Raw genomic sequence first — 19,246 nt, 5'->3', positions numbered from 1 at the left:
TGGTAATAGGGTTAGAGGCAGCGTTATTGCTCCCAGATGCCGTGCGGCTCCTCTAAATAACAACTTACATGAGGAGTTCATGAAATATTGGGTAATAAAATGCATAACATGCAAAGATATGAAACAAAGTCATTCTTTCGGATCACTTCTGAACCCTTCTTCTTTGTTTGAAGATTTTAATGTCACGACTTCATGGAAACAGTTTGACTTCAAATCATCAGTAAAACCAGAGAGGAAGTGAGGGAGGACTTCTCTTTAGAAGACTTTTATTGCAGAAAATAAATCTAAAATAATTAATAATTATAAGTATATGAAACAAAACTTTTCACAGGTCACAAACACACACACACACACACACACACACACAAATTATGCTAATTTATTGTAGTTTTCCTCACAGTTGTAGTTGACATAATGTTGAAAATCAGAAGGTTAGAAGCAGCGTTATAGCTCCCAGATGTCGTGCGGCTTCTCTAAATAACAACTTACATGAGGATTTCATGAAATATTGGGTAATAAAATGCATAACATGCAAAGATATGAAACAACGTCATTCTCTTGGGTCACTTCTGACCCCTGTTGTACATCAGAGGGTGTAAAACCAGGGAGTAGGTTGTTTATGGACTTATACATTATTTGTGATGTTTGAAAATAAACCAGATCAGAGAATATCAGTGTTTATGATTTGAAGAATAATGAATGTATGTGATCTCTATAACCGGTATAGAGCTCAACAGTGACCGCCCATTTTCTGATCAGCTCTGGTTCCAGAAGTGATTTCATCCGTTTAATATCTCCGTTGATGTTTGATTAAATGCTGATATATAAAGAGTTTTAACCCTGGAACCATGACAACCAGCTACAAGAGGAATCAGGACCAGAAAACATTTGATTTTATTGCAATATAGATAGTTGACATATATCAGTGTTGCGACAAACCTCTCTTCCCCGTGTCAGTTTTCTAGAAGAAGAAGTCAGTGACCAACCACAGTGAGTTTGGGGGGGGGGGGTCAGGGGCCTCTAAGATACATCAGTTACATTCCTGCTTTATGACGTCACTTTAATCAGAGTCGTTCACAATAACTCTACAATAAAAATAGGGAGTTGGGTTGGGAACCGGAGGGTCGCTGGTTCAAGTCCCCGTATGGACCGAAATCTGGAGGTGGACTGGTGGCTGGAGAGGTGCTAGTTCACCTCCTGGGCACTGCCAAGGTGCCCTTGAGCAAGGCACCAAACCCCCCCAAACATCTCAGGGTGCCTGTTCAGCAGTCGCAGCCCACTCACTCTGACATCTCTCCATTAGTGCATGTAAAAGGACCTAAGTGTGTGTGTGTGTGTGTGTGTGTATTTCAGGCCTGTGTGTAATAACAACAGAGTGTAAATTGTAAATTGTAATTTCCCCATTAGTATGAATTATAAATAAAGTATTATTATCATGAGTAAACAGGAAGGTAGGACAGGACTTCTTCTTTTGAATATTTTAATGTCACGCAATTTCACAGAAACAGTTTGACTTCAAATCATCACTAAAACCAGAAGGGAAGTGAGGGAGGACTTCTCTTTAGATATTACTTTTATTGATCGCCTGAGACAAAGTTCAGATGTAGCAGGAGCAAATAAAAGTAAAATAATTAATAATTATAAGTGTATAAAAGTCTCAGGTGATTAGAGTTCATGTGGATTAAGGGTCCACTAGTTTAGTTAATATGTCCAACAAGGGAAACCTTCACAGAACAGACTATCAGACTAATAATCAACATATTACTCAAATATGGAGAATCTATAACATACTCTCCCCAAAACCAAACCTCAAAGGTAATCACAATTACACCAATATGTTCTAGTACTAATATAAAATATCTGGTTCTTATTATTACGTCATCTGTAGATCAACAGTAGAGCTGCAAAGTTGAATTGATTAATGGATTAGTTGTCAAGTAATTCATTTCCAATTATTTTAATAATCAATGAATCAGTTTGAGTCATTTTTGATGATAAAACAGGTAAGCTTGTGTGATATCAGCTTGTTAAATATGAATATTTTCTTGTTTTTTCGAGAGGGGGTTGTAGCCGATTCTGTGGTCTGTCCTGGGACCATGGTCTCTGGCAGGGACCAGTGGTCACAACCACTAGGGGCGCTAGAGACACTGGTCGTGACCAGCTCCTCAGTGGTCTGCCTTGTGGTCCCTGTGGTCTGTGAAGCTGCTTTAGTATTGTCAAACCCTTTCCTGTCGTTTTGGCAGCACTGTTAGCTGGATAAATGTCAGAGATCATAATCTTTTTTCTATAAAATTCACTATATCAGATATATTATGATTATTATTGTTGTTATTATTATTGGTAATGGATCCGTGTGGTCAGGACCAGCTAGTCTCTGGCATGGACCAGTGGTCTCTGGCAGGGACCAGTGGTCACAACCACTAGGGGCGCTAGAGACCCTGGTCGTGACCAGCTCCTCAGTGGTCTTCCTTGTGGTCCCTGTGGTCTGTGAAGCGGATTTAGTATTTTCTCCCCTTTCCTGTCGTTTTGGCAGCACTGTTAGCTGGATAAATATCAGAGATCACAATCTTTTGTCTATATCATATATATTATGATTATTATTGTTATTATTATTGATAATGGAGATCCGTGTGGTCAGGACCAGTGGTCTCTGGCAGGGACCAGTGGTCACAACCACTAGGGGCGCTAGAGACACTGGTTGCAACCAGTGGCACAGCGGTCATGACCAGCTTCTTACTGGCACAAAGGGCCCTAAAATGACAGGTCCAGACCACCTCCTCTGTGATCTGTTCTGTTGTTTGGACCAGTTGAGTGATCTGTGGAGTGTTTATTTTTAATACAACTTTTCATGTTTCTCAAAGTGTGAGCAGAGTCGCCTAATGTGAGAAGCCATAATCGTTTGTCTATCCAATGCTATTGATCACTATTATTAATAGAAATCATAATAACAATGATTAAATTATTATTAGTCGTAGTTGTATGAGTAGTACTATCGACTATGCAGGTCCATGTCTTCCTGACTGGTTTAAACTTTACCAATGTGTTGCATTTTAAAAGCTTGTCACATTACCCTTTGTATCAAATCTTGATCTAGAAACTAAAGTCAAATACATGTAGTGGAGGAAAAAATGTAGAGTTGACTGACAAAGCAAGTTCAAATGAAATACAAAAATGTAAAAGTTCAATTAAAAATTCAACTTAAGTAGCCTACAGTACAGTAACAAAAGTAACAGTCGAATCATCTTGACTGATCCAGCACCTGATCACCTGATCGTTCAAAGGATTTTTTCTGGATAAAATCTGGAAAACCCTCAAATCTCGCCAGGATGTCAATTGTGGCCTGCATAGAAAACATTTAAGTTCATGACAACATAGGAAAAAATAAACAAGGAAGAGGACAGATTATAAACATAAAATAATGGGTTGGAATTATATAGGACTTTTCTGGGCACTGAAAGTGCTTTAAAGAAACCATTATTCTCTCTCTCTCTCTCTCTCTCTCTCTCTCTATATATATATATATATATATATATATATATATATATATATATATATATATATATATATATATATATATAAAGAGATGCTATTTTCTGATTGGCCAATGGGTCCTGATAGGGCCTCTTGTGGCTTTATAAGCTATTATTACTATTACATTTATTTCTTCTTCTAATCCAAGCAAAGTATATCCTACACCATATTTTCCCCCCTTTGTGGTTTTAGAATGAGCATACGGCGTAATAATCATCTTTTACGGCTGCTAAAATTGACGATACTTTCAAACAGTGGGACAGTATGGGCCTTTCAACATGTAAAGATTTTTTTTACATCTTTTTTCTTTTTTCTCTCACTTTTTTTCATTTTTTTTTCACACACATATTCCTAAATAACATCTTTTTTCTTTTTTTTTTACTTTTTGAGTAAAATATAAATCAACAACACCTTTTTTTTTTATTTTTTTTTTGTTTGTTTTTTTCCTTCAAAAAACAAATATTTTATTTTTTTTCTTTTTCTCTTCTCCCTTTTCACCTTTTTATACCCCCCCCCCCCCCCAACCTTAAGAGGCCAAATCTCTAACTTATAATTAAATTATGTTCAGTTCAGTTCAGTTAAGTCACTTTATTATCCCAAATCAGAAACTTGATATGCAGTCAGAAGTGAAAGATAAAAAGAAACACATTCAAGCCACATACAAATAGAGGCAACAATACAAGACATGAGTACAAAAAAGATTTCCTGTGTAATACACACAACAGAATTTATCATTTCATTTCATTTATTTGTATAGCACAAGTAAATACAACAGAAGTTGACCACTGTGCTTCACATGACAAGAGTCAGGAAAGATAATAGAATAAAACATCCATACAGCAGAAAACATAAATAAAAATAAGAAATTAGAGAAATGCACGCTCCAAGAGATACAACTTTAGTTTGAGTTTAAACTCATATAAAGAGGACAGCGATCGCAAGTCACCACTGGAACAATCTCTAAAAACAAAACAAGTACTACATTACATGTGCAAATTGAGCTGAGTTATTGCACATGGGACAAAGGAGTTTTTACCCCATACTGGTCTTAAACCGAGGAACTCTAAATCTGCGACCTGATGGGAGTATTACAAACTCAGAGTGAAGGGGGTGGTTTGTGCAGTCTAATATAGACCGGGCCTTGCGAAGAACTTGCTGGTCAAAGATAACCATCAAGGGGGACTGTGAAAACACCTTACCAGCCACCTTTACAATATGGCTGAGGTGGTTTTTGTCTCTGATATTAAGGTTACCGTACCAAGCAATCATGGCAAACATAAGAACTGATTCAATAAAAGATTTATAAAATAAGGACATCATTTTCCTATCTACATTAAGTGTTTAACTTCTAAGGAAGTACAAACGTTGCTGTCCCTTCCTACAGACTGCATCACTATTCACATCAAACTTCAGGTTTTTATCAATGACAGTTCCCAGATACTTGTACTGTTCAACAAACTCAATTTCAGTTCCCTTAATGAAAGTCTTAGATGGTGGGAGGAATACTTTCCTAAAATCAATGACCATATCCTTGGTTTTTGTGGAGTTTAATTGGAGAAAGGCCTCATCACACCATTGGACAAACTCATCCACAACTGGCCCATGCTCAGATTCATCTTTAAGGAGCAGGTTAATGATGACCGTATCATCAGCAAACTTCAGAATGTGCCTGTTCTCATGCTGGCTTCTACAGTCATTGGTGTAAAGAATTTACAGCAATGGGGACAGGACACAGCCCTGAGGAGAGCCAGTTGAAGAGGAGCACTGTTCTGACAGAAAGCCATTAACCATAACCCTCTGAGATCTACATGTTAAAAAATCTGCAATCCAGCCGACAAAATTTACATCAAAATTAAAATAGGTATGCAGTTTCCAAGCTAAAATATGTGGTTGAATAGTATTAAAAGCTGATGAAAAATCCATAAATAAAAGTCTGGCGTGAGTGCCAGGACCTTCCAGGTGCTTATACACAAAGTTAAGTAAAGTGATTGAGGCATCTTCTACCCCCATCCCTGCCCTATATGCAAACTGCATGGGGTCTAAAGCCTCCTCCAACATAGTTATCAGTTCCCTTTTGACCAGCCTTTCAAATGACTTCATGACCAGTGAAGTCAATGCCACTGGTCTGAGGTCATTTAGCACCTTAGGGGGTTCTGCTTTTAGCCACCGGAACAACAATGGACTCCTTCCATAACTTTGGGACCATTCGCTGCTCCAGAGATATCCTAAATATATTACAGAACACATCACAAAGCTGTTCTGAACAGTGCTTTAGCAATCTTCCTGTAATAGAATCAGGCCCCATGCTCTTATTTGTCTTAACTCTCTGAAACTCTGCCTTAACATCATGGGCGTCAAACATCTGGCTCGGCTTTGTGGAAGAGGAAGACTCTTTGCATATTTCTCTAAGTTGCTCTGTGAAGTCATGAGTCTCAAATCTCACTTTACAGTATATCCATGGATCATATCAAAGCAAAATGGGAAGGAGAGTTAGGGACAAATATATCAGATGCTATATGGGACAGAGCTCTATGCTGGGTGAATGCGACCTCTTCTTGTGCACGTTTGAATTTGATTCAGTTTAAAGTTCTTCACCCTTTGCACTACAGTAAGGTTAAACTGGCCAAAATATACTCTGACATGGATGACATCTGTGAAAGATGTAGAATGGACAGAGCAGATTTACTTCACGTGTTTTGGTCATGTTCCAGGTTGAGAGAGTTCTGGGCTTCAATATTTGAGGTCTTAAATGAAGCCTTTGATTTAGATCTACAACCTAGCCCTACAATGGCCGTGTTTGGGATAAAAGGGGGTGATATTGTAATGTCCAATGGGAAGGACAGTGTTGTTGCTTTTGTCACCTTAATAGCACGACAAAGAATACTACAAAAACATCTACACCACCAAAAGCCTCCACATGGCTTTATTTTATGTTTCTAAAAATAGAAAAAATCAAATACTTTCTTAGAGGATTAACCAGAACATTTTACAAAAACTGGGACTTTCTGGCTTACTTTGAAAGACTTACTACACGTCCCTCTTAATAACTGCTAAGATTTGTGAAGCACACTGATTACACTATTTGCTATCATGAGTAATAGAAGAAAGGTGTTTTTATTTTTTTTATTTTTTTGTTTCTTTAGCTTTCCTTTCCTCAGCACAAGGGTTTGTTGTGGGTGGGATGGGGTTAATTGAAAGAGGTCTTGTTATAATTGACATTGTAATGTTGCACTGTATCTTCTCTAAAGCAATACAAATACTTGTAAAAAAACAAAAAAAAAACAGAATGAGCATACGGCATATGATACATATGATCACACCTGGCATCAAAATTGGAAATGTCTTCTTATTGGCCAGGAACTGAATCAACAACCGTTTACTTAATTTCATTAGTTTAAAGGCAGTGGCCATGTAGCCATGGCATGATCGCAAAACCAATTGAAAATTAATCTTCAATTCTCAATGGAAGACACAGACCTGCATAGTTGATAGTACTACTCATACAACTACGACTAATAATAATAATTTAATAATTGTTATGATTTCTATTAATAATAGTGATCAATAGCATTGGATAGACAAACGATTATGGCTTCTCACATTAGGCGACTCTGCTCACACTTTGAGAAACATGAAAAGTTGTATTAAAAATAAACACTCCACAGATCACTCAACTGGTCCAAACAACAGAACAGATCACAGAGGAGGTGGTCTGGACCAGTCATTTTAGGGCCCTTTGTGCCAGTAAGAAGCTGGTCATGACTGCTGTGCCACTGGTTGCAACCAGTGTCTCTAGCGCCCCTAGTGGTTGTGACCACTGGTCCCTGCCAGAGACCACTGGTCCTGACCACACGGATCTCCATTATCAATAATAATAACAATAATAATCATAATATATATGATATAGACAAAAGATTGTTATCTCTGACATTTATCCAGCTAACAGTGCTGCCAAAACGACAGGAAAGGGGAGAAAATACTAAATCCGCTTCACAGACCACAGGGACCACAAGGAAGACCACTGAGGAGCTGGTCACGACCAGACTCCAAAAGCTGTGCACGTGGTGTCTGACGGTCGCAGTAACTCCGACTGTACAACGCTGCTTGCAGCTTTAATTATATCTCATTTCCTTAATAACTCAACAGCACTTAAAAGGGGATTCTTAAGAAGTTCAAGGCACATTTCTGTGACATTATATTTGACGGTTTCTATGTTTTTTTCTGACAGATTGTAAAATCCAGCGACCACAGTGTTTGGCGGCCAAAAAAGCAGACTTCCTGTCCTGAACACGGCCCTCCAGCTTGTCATTTAAAATCAACCACAGTGAGTTTCATAGGATCTGCTGCAGTAACTGATGGAATATTGTCTGTCTGGAATGAAAAAATCCAAATCAAAAAACTAAAAAGATGATTTTTTTTCCTAATGGATTTATAGTCAATGTGCTTTTGTAAATTACAAAAAAAATATGGTCCTTAAAAAAATAAAAAATCTGAGAAAAAACTTCAGTTTCTCTCATGTTTAAGAATTATTGAATTCTGAGTGAAAATGTAATCCAACAAAACAATTATTATTATCCTTATTATTATTATTATTACCTTATTAAACCATAAGGTATGAAAGAATCTCCGTTTAGTTATTCACTGTAAACCCCAATGCTCAAATGAGCTAATTAGAATAATACACCTTCAATTTTTTTAGAAATTCTACTTACTTCATTAAACGTGTTGGGTTACAGTAGCATTTACTGTCTTTTGAGTTTATTAAAGTCACATTTTTGTATTAATATAAACTCCTTTGCACAACTTAAAATGAGTCTGGATACTTTATTAATCCCCTCTGGGAAATTGTTCAGTGGCTCACAGTCTGATTCAAGGTAACATAAGAGTAAGAAAAGAGCGAGTCAATATGTGGATAAAGTAACATAAAGTAACACAAAGTAACAAAGCTACAGTGCAAGAAAAAAAAGGTAAGTTAAGTAAAGTAAGATTAGATTAAAAAAGATTCTTTCTAAAACAATGGATTGTACAAATGCTATTGCAGTGCGGTGTGAGCATAAATAAAGTACAGTGGGACTATAAGTAGCAGTAAATAAATAACAGATATTGCACACGCTACTTATATTCACACTGTACTTATTTATGTTTGTACTGTATTTATGTTGACACTGTACTACAATAGAATTTGTACAATCCATTTCATCTTTTTAACCTAGTCTTACTTTTATTTAATGTTTTTTATTTATTACTGTTGCTATGTTACTTTATACATGTATTGACTGTTCTTACTCTTATTTTACTTTGAATTTGACTGTGACCAACTGCAACTAAATCATTTCCCTGAGAGGATCAATAAAGTATTCTAATTCTGATAACTGATAAATTATTGCACCGACTAATTATTGTACATAATTGTCCAAGAATATTGAGATGGAGATGTGATGTAAAAGATACGTGCTGTGAGTCCAGTTTTGGTACTCTAAGTGTGTAACACTCAGAGGAGGAGTTATATATTTTGATGGCCAGAGGCAGGACAACCTCCTGTGGCGCTCGCTGGTGCATTGTGGGTGTCTGAGTCGGTCAATAAAGGTTCTCCTCAGACTGACCAATAGTAGTTGAGCATAGTTCTAGTCGGATTTCTTTTCCTCATGGCCAAAGCCAATTCTGACTTACCAAACATTTCTAAATGGGTTCAGGGAAACTAATTATAAGAAATATATTCTAAGAAAATTCTACTGGTTACAGTGCCACATGTTGAGTGCCAGTAGCATTTGCTTTTTTTCGAGTTTATTAAACTCATATGTGTTGATTAATAATAACTCTTTTGCGGATTTAGTAACAAACTACTTAAAATGATTTCATAGTTAATTAAAACTCTATAGTTTTAAGATTATTTATGTCCTATTTTTTGACAGAACAAATCAACAGCACATTAGATTTTAGAATTATTGAATCCATATAGTATGTTGCTACACAGAATAGGCAGAATCAATATAGTATAGTTATGTCAAATACATTTTCCTCATGCATTTAAATCTGGTGCATCTCCTGACCTCTGGCATTATAACATCAGAGGTGTCTGTATGTGGAAACTTCTCTCTAGACTCCATCTTTAGAAACGTTAAGTCCTTTTAAATGGCCATCTATCAAACGGACTAAACACTTTACTACTTCTTCTTTTCTTTGGTTTTTTAGGGACACCTTTGAAAGGCCTGTTGGTCTCAGGAGCAGAGCAGTAGCTGATGTAACAAACAGGAAGACAGAAAACCATCCAACCTGTGATCCATACCTGTGTGTTTAAAGTCCTGGTCAACCCAGGAAGAGGTCCAGAGAAATGGATCTGAAGTTCCTGAAGATTGGTGACGTGGTGACTACAGACACTGTCTGGAAGAGAGAAAATAATAAAACATATGAATGTAATGTAGTATGTTCAGTTATTAGTTGGCAAATACATTTTCCTCATGCATTTATATCTGTTATTACCTCCTGATAGTATCATTTAAAGTATTTCCAGAAAGTCTTCTTACCTGTGTTGTTGGTCTGTGATGCTGAGGAGGCAGAGAGAGAAGAGAAGAGTTCATACAGTATATCAGTATGTCAGTAATCATGATTTAAGACAAACCATTTGACTTCAAATCATCAATAAACAGGAAGGTAAAGAGGATGCTCTGTGGTCACGGTTTCACACAAACCGTCTCAGAAACAGACTAACTTCATAGACTTCTTCTTTTGAAGATTTTAATGTCACGCGATTTCACAGAAACAGTTTGACTACAAATCCTCAGTAAAACCAGAGGGGAAGTGAGGGAGGACTTCTCTTTAGAAGACGTTAATTGATCACCTGAGACAAAGTTCAGATGTAGCAGCAAATAAAAGTAAAATAATTAATAATTATAAGTGTATAAAACAAAAGTAGTCTCAGGTGATTAGGTTTCTAGTTTGTGTGGATTAAGAGTTCACTAGTTTAGTTAATGTCCAACAAGGGAAACCTTCACAGAACAGACTATCAGACTAATAATCAACATATTACTCAAATATGGAGAATCTCAAACATACTCTCCCCAAAACCAAACCTCAAAGGTAATCACAATTACACCAATATGTTCTAGTACTAATATAAAGTATCTGGTTCCTATTATTACATCATCTGTAGATCTACAGTAGAGCTGCAAAGATGAATTGATTAATGGATTAGTTGTCAAGTAATTCATTTCCAACTGTTTTAATTATCAATGAATCAGTTTGAGTAATTATTCATGATAAAACAGGTAAACTTGTGTGATATCAGCTTGTTAGATATTAATATTTTCTATTTTCTTCTCTCCTCTGGAACAGGAAACTGAAGATCTTTGTCTTATAGGCCTACTTTTGACTTTTACTTTGTTACATTTTGCAGCAATTACCTATACTTTCTACTCCACTACATTTCTACATCATTCTGTTACATTTTCTGATCAGTTTTTTTTATGCTGGTTATGATTAGCCTGACAAGCCAGACCCACATCCAGATGTTGGGTCTGACCCACATCCAGATGTAGGGTCTGGGAACTCACCATTGACGGAGCTCAATCTGAGGGGCGGGATAAACGGTTGTCTTTCAAATTCCCTCTGCACCAATACGATAGCGCTACAACCAACCAGAGCAACGAAGAAGGTAGAGAAGCTAGCTGATAGATTAAACTTTTGCCGTATCCGGTCGGCAAATCTCCGAACACATCTTCCTTTTTTAAGAATGACTTCAGAGCCGTTCTTTGTTCTTTTCTCAAAGAAAAGCTGAACTCCAAGTCTTCCAGAAGACCTCTGTTCACCAGCAGCAGCAGCCGTAAGCCCCGCCCACCCACTCTATACACGATGTGATTGGCCTGACCAGAGTTTGGTTTTTCCAGCTCGTAAGCCAACGGAGAGTTGTTAGACCCCCCCTGGCTGCAAATTACATTTGCTGCCTCTAGGGTGCGTCTAGATTTCTAAGATAGATTAGGATAGCAACTTCTTAAATAAGCCAGGCCTTGTTTGTGGTAGTGGACAACTTCTTCTTCCTTTACTAAAGTATTTTTATGTCTCTCGTTATTTGTACTTTTACTTAAGAGACACACATCATCAGAATAAACCCACACAAACACACACAAACACACACATACATACACACACACACACATACACACACACACACACATACACACACACACTCACACACACACACACACACACACACACACACACACACACACACACACACACACACACACACACACACACACACACACACAGGTGTTTCCTCCCAGCTCCACTCAGGAACACTCTGCAGCTGGGAGGAAACTCTAACTTCTCTCCCATTCACACCTACAGGACATTTAAACATTACAGCTTTTAAAAGATACATTGTGATATGTGGAGAGTTTCCAGCCTCTTCTTTAGAAACTGTGTTGGGTCAACGTGAACAAATCCTGAACATCTAAGATCAGCTATGTTTGATCACCATCATTATCAGATCAGAGAACATCAGATCATCATGAAGAGGTTTAGTGGTTCTTAGCTGTTTGTTGATGCAGGTAAATCAGCTCTGAGCGCGCCCAGTTGCTCTAAAATCACATGATCAGAGAAACCAATCAAACAGCACAGTGTCTCACCTGTAGGACTGTAGCTGATTAACTTTCCCTGAAGGTTTAGACAAATGTGTTGAGTTTAGAGAGAGTTTCTATCCAGGCTTTTATTGTGAACCATGTGTAGGGTTCTATCCAGGCTTTTATTGTGAAACGTGCAGGGTTCTATCCAGGCTTTTATTGTGAAACGTGCAGGGTTCTATCCAGGCTTTTATTGTGAAACAGGTGTAGGGTTCTATCCAGGCTTTTATTGTGAAACGTGCAGGGTTCTATCCAGGCTTTTATTGTGAAACATGTGCAGGGTTCTATCCAGGCTTTTATTGTGAAACATGTGCAGGGCCCCCCCACGGTGCATCAGATGCAGCTGCTGCCATCTTGTGGTGTTGCTACGTTACTACACGGCTCATCTATTCTCAGCTAGCATCACTTTATGTTTCACAGTTCATCAGACTGGTTTTCTCTGCTCTGGATCTGACAGAAAAATAATCATGTTTCAGACAGAATTATAAGCAGCAGCATGTTCAGAGAAAGTAAATATCATATTCTATACTGACAACATAATTCAGTCTCAGTCCAAGAGTCCAACAGTGAGTAGGATTTAATATTAAACCAGAATTCAACAGTCCAACATATCAAATATCATAAAGTATTATTGTTCATCTGATTCAGTTACTAAAAAAAGTCCTGGAAAACACACTGCTGTTCAATCATTTCCTGTTACACATGAGATGTGATGCCGTGAGGCCTATACTAAGATGGCGCCGATACAGGGCGCCGTAGCAAGAGCTCTCCTGTGTGCTGTCTGTTTTATGTTTGTTTTTGTCTTTGATGCATTTGCCACTTTAAGTTATGGCCGTGAGACACTTCTGAGGATCCGTGAGGAAGTTTGTGGTTTGTCATTTGCCAATACTGGACTGAGGTGTGCTGATTTCGATGCGTGCCCCACTCGAGGTAAACAAGGCCAGGAGTCGGGCCGCGGAGGTCGGGAGCAGAGCGAAAGGACTGGGCGGAGGTATCGCCACATACGCCGTACAGCTGAGCCCCTGAGTGGGGACGCTACAGGCTATCAGCGGCGGAAGCGCAGACACCGAGGGAAGCGAGGAGGGCTGCTTGTGAAGCTGCGCAGCCGCCAGTCGAGGATCCCGCTGCCGTCCATCTACCTGGCGAATGTCCAGTCATTGCCGAACAAGACGGACGACCTGCTGAGCCGCATCAAGACCCAGCGCTAGGCCCGGGACTGCTCCGTGTACTGCCTGACAGAGACGTGGCTACACAGCGGCGTGCCGGATTCTTCTTTCCAGCCGCCGGGCTTCTCTGTCCGCCGCTCGGACAGGGTGAAGGAGCGTACCGGAAAATCGAAGGGTGGAGGTGTGTGTGTTTTTTTTTTTTTTTTTAATTAACGAACTTTGGTGCACGGATTGTGTCATCGTAAACAAAACTTGCAACGTTAACCTGGAATGTCTGAACAATGCGGATGTGAATAGGAAAATGCAACAGCGGGCCGTGGCTTTTAAATCTGGTAACGCCGCTGCTTATAAGCTGTCCAGATATTCTTTGGAGCGGTCCATAAAAGCTTCTAAACGAGCTTATGGAGCTAAGATAGAGGGTCATTTCATGGAGGGGGACCCACGACGTATGTGGCAAGGGATACATTTTATCACTGCTTGGAAACCTAAAGGAGGATCTATCATTAATGTTGATCCATCCTTGCTAAACAAACTAAATGAGTTTTATTGTCGTTTTGAAATCGGAAATGTTGAACCTGTTGTCTTTCTTGCTTGTAATGAGCAGAGTTTTAACATCATTCAAGAGGATGTCCAGAGGGTTTTGGCCAGGACGAAGGTTAGGAAGGCACCTGGACCGGATTGTATTTCTCCTTGTGTCCTTAAACTGTGCTCCGAGCAACTTGCTCCTGTTCTGACAGATCTTTTCAACATGTCACTGTCACATCTGTCCTGATGAAAACCTTTGAGCGGTTGGTGTTGGATTTTATCAGAGATCAAATTCCTGTGTCTGTGGACCCACTACAATTTGCATACAGGAAGAACAGAAGTGTTGAGGACGCCATTTATTTTGCTTTAAACTCTGTCTATAAGCATCTAGATGCACATAAATCATATGCTAGAATGCTATTTATAGACTATAGTTCAACTTTGAACTCAATGGTCCCAACAAAGCTCATTCATAAACTGAAATGTCTTGGACTTGATGATGCCATTTGTAAATGGATTTTAAATTTTTTGACTTGTCGACCACAAAGGGTCAAAATCAATGGTTGTATCTCAGATGAGCTGTATGTTAGCACTGGCTCACCGCGAGGTATTCTGAGCCCCTGGTGTTTACATTGTACATATACTCATGACCTGGCAGCATCTCATGATAATAATGTCATAATCAAATATGCCGATGATACAACTATCATTGGGCTGATCAGCTCAAACGATGAATGTCATTATTGTGAGGAGGTGGAGAAGGTTGTTCAATGGAGTAAAGAAAACAATTGCTTTTGAACACTTCAAAAATTTGTGAACTTGTTATTGATTTTTGTCACAATAGGAATCAGTTGCCTACTACTATTCATGATTCTGATGTGCAGATTATAGAGAAATGTAAATTTCTGGGTGTGACTCTTTCTCATGATTTGAATTGGAGCTCTAATACGACTAATATTGCTAAGAAAGCGAGACAGCGCCTTTTCTCTTTACGCAGGCTTCGAGAGTTTACTCAAAATACTAAGATTTTATTGAATTTTTACTATTGTGTAATTGAGAGTGTCCTAACCAGTTGTATTACTGTGTGGTTTGGTAATCTCACTCAAAAAGAGAAGAAGGCTTTGAATAAAGTGGTTCGCTCAGCCAGCAGAATTATTGGCTGCACTTTACCGCTCCTGGAGTTCACATATAAAGCTAGACTATTGAATCGAGCTTTGCAACTGGCTAGTGATGCCTCGGGCCATCCAGCAGGGGCTTTCTTTGAGATGCTTCCCTCAGGGAGAAGGTATCGTTCTGTCAGATGTTCTACTGATCGCTATTTAAACAGTTTCTTTCCATAGCTGTGATTGCTTTGAACAAAGCACCTTAAACTAGGCACTTTAAATTTATGTATGGATTTCATTGTACAGTATTTTTATATTGAGCATTTTAATATTGAGGCTTCATGTGGCTTTGTTTGTCTGTTTTTATGTTGTGTCCGCTGATGTGTTGACTTTGCACTTTGAGCTACTTGCACATTTTTTTCCAATGCAGGTTACACTGCAAATGGCTAATAAAGTGAATCTGAATCTGAATCTAAAAGTCCAGTATGTTAGATAAATGAGTCAGTCTTTGACTTCTTTCTTCATCTGATCAAAGTCATTAACAACTCTGCCACATAGATCAGCCAAAATGGTGATTTCTCTTCTATCTTCAGAAACTTATCTAATAATCCTCTGAAACTCCTTCACGTGTGTCAGAGTGATTCCAGCTTGAACATCAGCTGATCTTTGCTCCAACTTCTCACACGTCCTCTCCAGGTCATTCTTCAGCGGTTCTATGATCTCCATGAACTCTTTCTCCAGCTCTTCTACTTTATTTACACTTCTGTTCTCTTTCATTGTTTTTATTGCATTTACAACCACAGCTTATCTTCTTCCTTCTAAAGCTAACTTTCCTACTACAGCTCCTGCTGCTACTGCTATCGCTACTACTGCTGCTAAATTACCCCCCTCAGTGTACGGAGCTGCCAGGGTGATGATTCCTACTCCTACTATTGCTCCTACTCCTCCTGCTACTGCTCGTCCTACTGCTGCTTCTTCTACTGTAGCTGCTCCTGCTACAACAGCTCTTCCTGCAGCTCCTCCTGCTACTACCACTGCTAACGCTCCTCCTAAACTAACCCCCCCCATTGAACAGAGCTGCAAGGACCAGGACTATTCCTACTGCTCCTCCTACTACAGCTCTTCCTGCAGCTCCTCCTGCTGCTACTACTGCTAACGCTCCTGCTACTACTAAACTAACCCCCCCAGTGACCGGAGCTGCAAGGAGCTGGATTACTATTCCTACTGCTGCTCCTACTCCTCCTGCAACATATCTTGCTCTTTTGACTTCGTCTCTTCTCTCCTGCACCATTCTGACTTAATCTTTTCCCATAAATTCAGACAGACGAGGAGAGAGGTCTCCTGGTCCTCCTGAAGTGTTGAGATCTCCTCTTCAGAGTGATGAAGAAGCTGACTTTAAATCAAACTGTGATCTGATCAGAAAGGTTCTGTGGAGACAGGAAGAGACACACATCAAAATAAACACACACACACACACAAAGGTGTCTGACGCGGCGCTGCTGCTGCTAGCCTTGTCTGGACACATGGATGTTTCCCATTGATCAAATGAAAGCAGCAGGCAGTGTGTAAGCTCTAACCTGTCAACCATCACTTTAGAACAAGTTAATCACTTCTTCTTGAGAGAGAAACCATAAAATACAGTTTATCTCTTTAGTGTTTTCACAGAGAAAATATATCCTTTAAACAGATAATCCTGATTCAAAATTATAAATGATTTAATCCGAAATGGAGCCATCTATGAAGTTGTATCAAGTTCAAACACTAAGCAGCGGTAAAATCAGAGGTGTGTGTATGTGGAAACTTCTCTCTAGACTCCATCTTTAGAAACTTAAGTCTTTTTAACCCTTGTATTGTCCTTCGTGTCACGGGAACTTGTTTAGTTTATTCACTTTTTGTATTAGCCTCGCGGCCTCGTCCTTCGGGTCCCGGGGACCCTGGCTTATTGTGATTCTATGATTCAGAACCATCCAACCTGTGATCCATACCTGTGTGTTTAAAGTCCTGGTCAACCCAGAAAGAGGTCCAGAGAAATGGATCTGAAGTTCCTGAAGCTTGGTGACGTGGTGACTACAGACACTGTCTGGAAGAAAGAAAATTATAAAACATATGAATGTAATGTAGTATGTTCAGTTATTAGTTATGTCAATCTGGTATTACCTCCTGATCTGATCATTTTAAAGTGTTTCCAGTTCCAAAGTGTTCTTACCTGTGTTGTTGGTCTGTGGTGCTGAGGAGACAGAGAGAGAAGAGAACAGTTGATACAGTATATCAGTAGAGAGGGGGGAGGACCATCTGGGGTCACATGGTTTAAGAAAAACCGTTTGACTTCAAATCATCAGTAAACAGGAAGAGAGGGAGGATGCTCTGTGGTGATGATTTCATAGACGTTTGAAAATCAGAAAGCAGGAAACACCAACTTTTTATGTCAGCCACGGAGACACCCAGATTGACTTGTGACATTTACATTAGTAAACACTTCACCGCTAAAACAACACTGTATCTACATGTAATGTCTTGCAAAATGTGTGGGATTTTGTAATCTATATCTTTAAAGGCCGTTTTCTTGAAATGGGTTTTTCTCATACTCTGAGTCAGAAAACTCAACTTCAGCAGCACTTAGACCAAGCTTTCCAGTTTCACTCCTATGTACTTCTGAAGGCATTTACAGAGGGGTTTGTTTAGATATCATTCATAGCCTTATTTATGTTACATTGTATACCTAAATATGTGGTGAAAATTTATATTTTATGGCTGTTGACACCATATTCTGATTTATGTAGTGATAAAAGGATATATCTAAAATAAAATTCCCTCTGTAAAACCCTTTGACTCAAATATGTCACCAAAATAAAGTGAAGTTTTGAATATTTCAAATTACACAATATCTGGAATGTTTTTTTTTCATTATGGATATCTAAAATTAAGATAACTATTAACAATTGGATTGTAGATATCTGTAATTGTAGTGTTTCCTAATAATTTTATTGCAGATATTCAGACATTCAATAACATAAAATATACTTTATTGATCCCACACTGGATCGAACTCCTGCCACTTCAAGTCAAGTCAACATTATTTGTCAATTCTGCAATATGTGCCAGACATACAGAGCAATTGAAAATACATTTGAATTAACTTTTGATGTCATTGCAAGAATGAAACGAAGAGTTTTGATGCCTGTTCACAATTGGCTACTGCAAACGTCAGTGTGTTTTCCAAAACTTTTCTGTTATCAGTGTTATATTTGTAGCCTATCATTCCGTTATTAATCTGACGTCAAGTTGATTTGAGATGCTTTCATACAGGGATAAGTGAAACATACTTTCTGACGTGTACGCACGTACAGAGATAGATTAATTTGTGACACAACATCTATCCCGTTTATTGTGTTTTATATTGATTTCTACGGAGGTGCATCATTCTCATCACTATGGTAGTGTAGCCTACACTACACACTACTACTCATTCATCACATTTGGACAGGACTGTCATACTCCCATTTACTAGTGATTTGGATATTAGACGCAGGTGTGGAAAGGTGAAATATCAGGTTTGTGCTGGTGTCTTTGTTGTTAGCTTGTTTGTTATCTATAATAGGCCTACCCTACACTGTTAAAAAAGGTTCCGTTAAAAAACGGAAAAAGTGCTGGTAATTAATTACCAGCACTTTTTCCGTTATTGTACGGGCACTTCCATAAACCTTAAAACGGATATTTCCGTAGATTTACCAGAGTTTTTCTGTACCATTGACGGACACTTCCGTCAAACCTAAAATGGAAAATTCCGTATTTTCCGTAAATGTTTGCGTTATTGTATACGGACAATTCCGTAAACCCTATAACAGATGTTTCCGTAGATTTACCTGACTTTTTCTTTACCAATTACGGACACTTCCATCAAACCTAAAATGGAATATTCCGTATTATTAAAGTACTCAATCCGTACCATTTACGGACACTTCAGTCATCCTAAAATGTTAAATTCCGTACAGTTCTCTATACCATTTATCATCAATAAAGCACAAATGTAGAATCACAACAATTATTTATTTCCTTTAACAGCTGCCAATGCTTTAAAGTGATTGCACTTTTTGTGGTGAATGAATTGCAATATTTACATTACAACCATTAAAACATTCAGAACATCACCTTCACATTCAGAGCAATTTTACATACATAAACCAGCTGTTCTCTTAAAGAACTACAGCCATGTCCTTTAACAGGAGCTGCCAAATCTAGCAACTTTTAGCACCCACCGCCTGACAGGCATTAATAACAATTGTATTTGTTAAAGACATTGACA

General features: G+C 38.6%; 1 protein-coding gene across 2 annotated transcripts in view; it reads right to left on the bottom strand.

Annotated features, from left to right (window-relative positions):
* The window catches only part of LOC120545274, a 347,924-nt gene extending 330,754 nt beyond the window's left edge, over nt 1-17,170 (bottom strand). The window contains exons 1-2 of one of the 2 annotated variants that reach the window (XM_039779472.1): nt 17,150-17,170; nt 16,929-17,023 (exon numbers count right to left, since the gene is read on the bottom strand). The gene's annotated coding sequence lies outside the window, so the exon portion shown is untranslated. Of the gene's footprint in view, nt 1-9,817; nt 9,913-10,055; nt 10,130-16,928; nt 17,024-17,149 lie in introns of those variants that run through there. The other variant, XM_039779473.1, reaches the window with a different exon arrangement.
* Nucleotides 17,171-19,246: the final 2,076 nt, after the last annotated feature.

The sequence above is a fragment of the Perca fluviatilis genome, chromosome 17 (assembly GCF_010015445.1).
Source record: "Perca fluviatilis chromosome 17, GENO_Pfluv_1.0, whole genome shotgun sequence".
NCBI classification, from domain to species: domain Eukaryota; kingdom Metazoa; phylum Chordata; class Actinopteri; order Perciformes; family Percidae; genus Perca; species Perca fluviatilis.
This window is presented reverse-complemented; position numbering and strand designations above follow the sequence as displayed.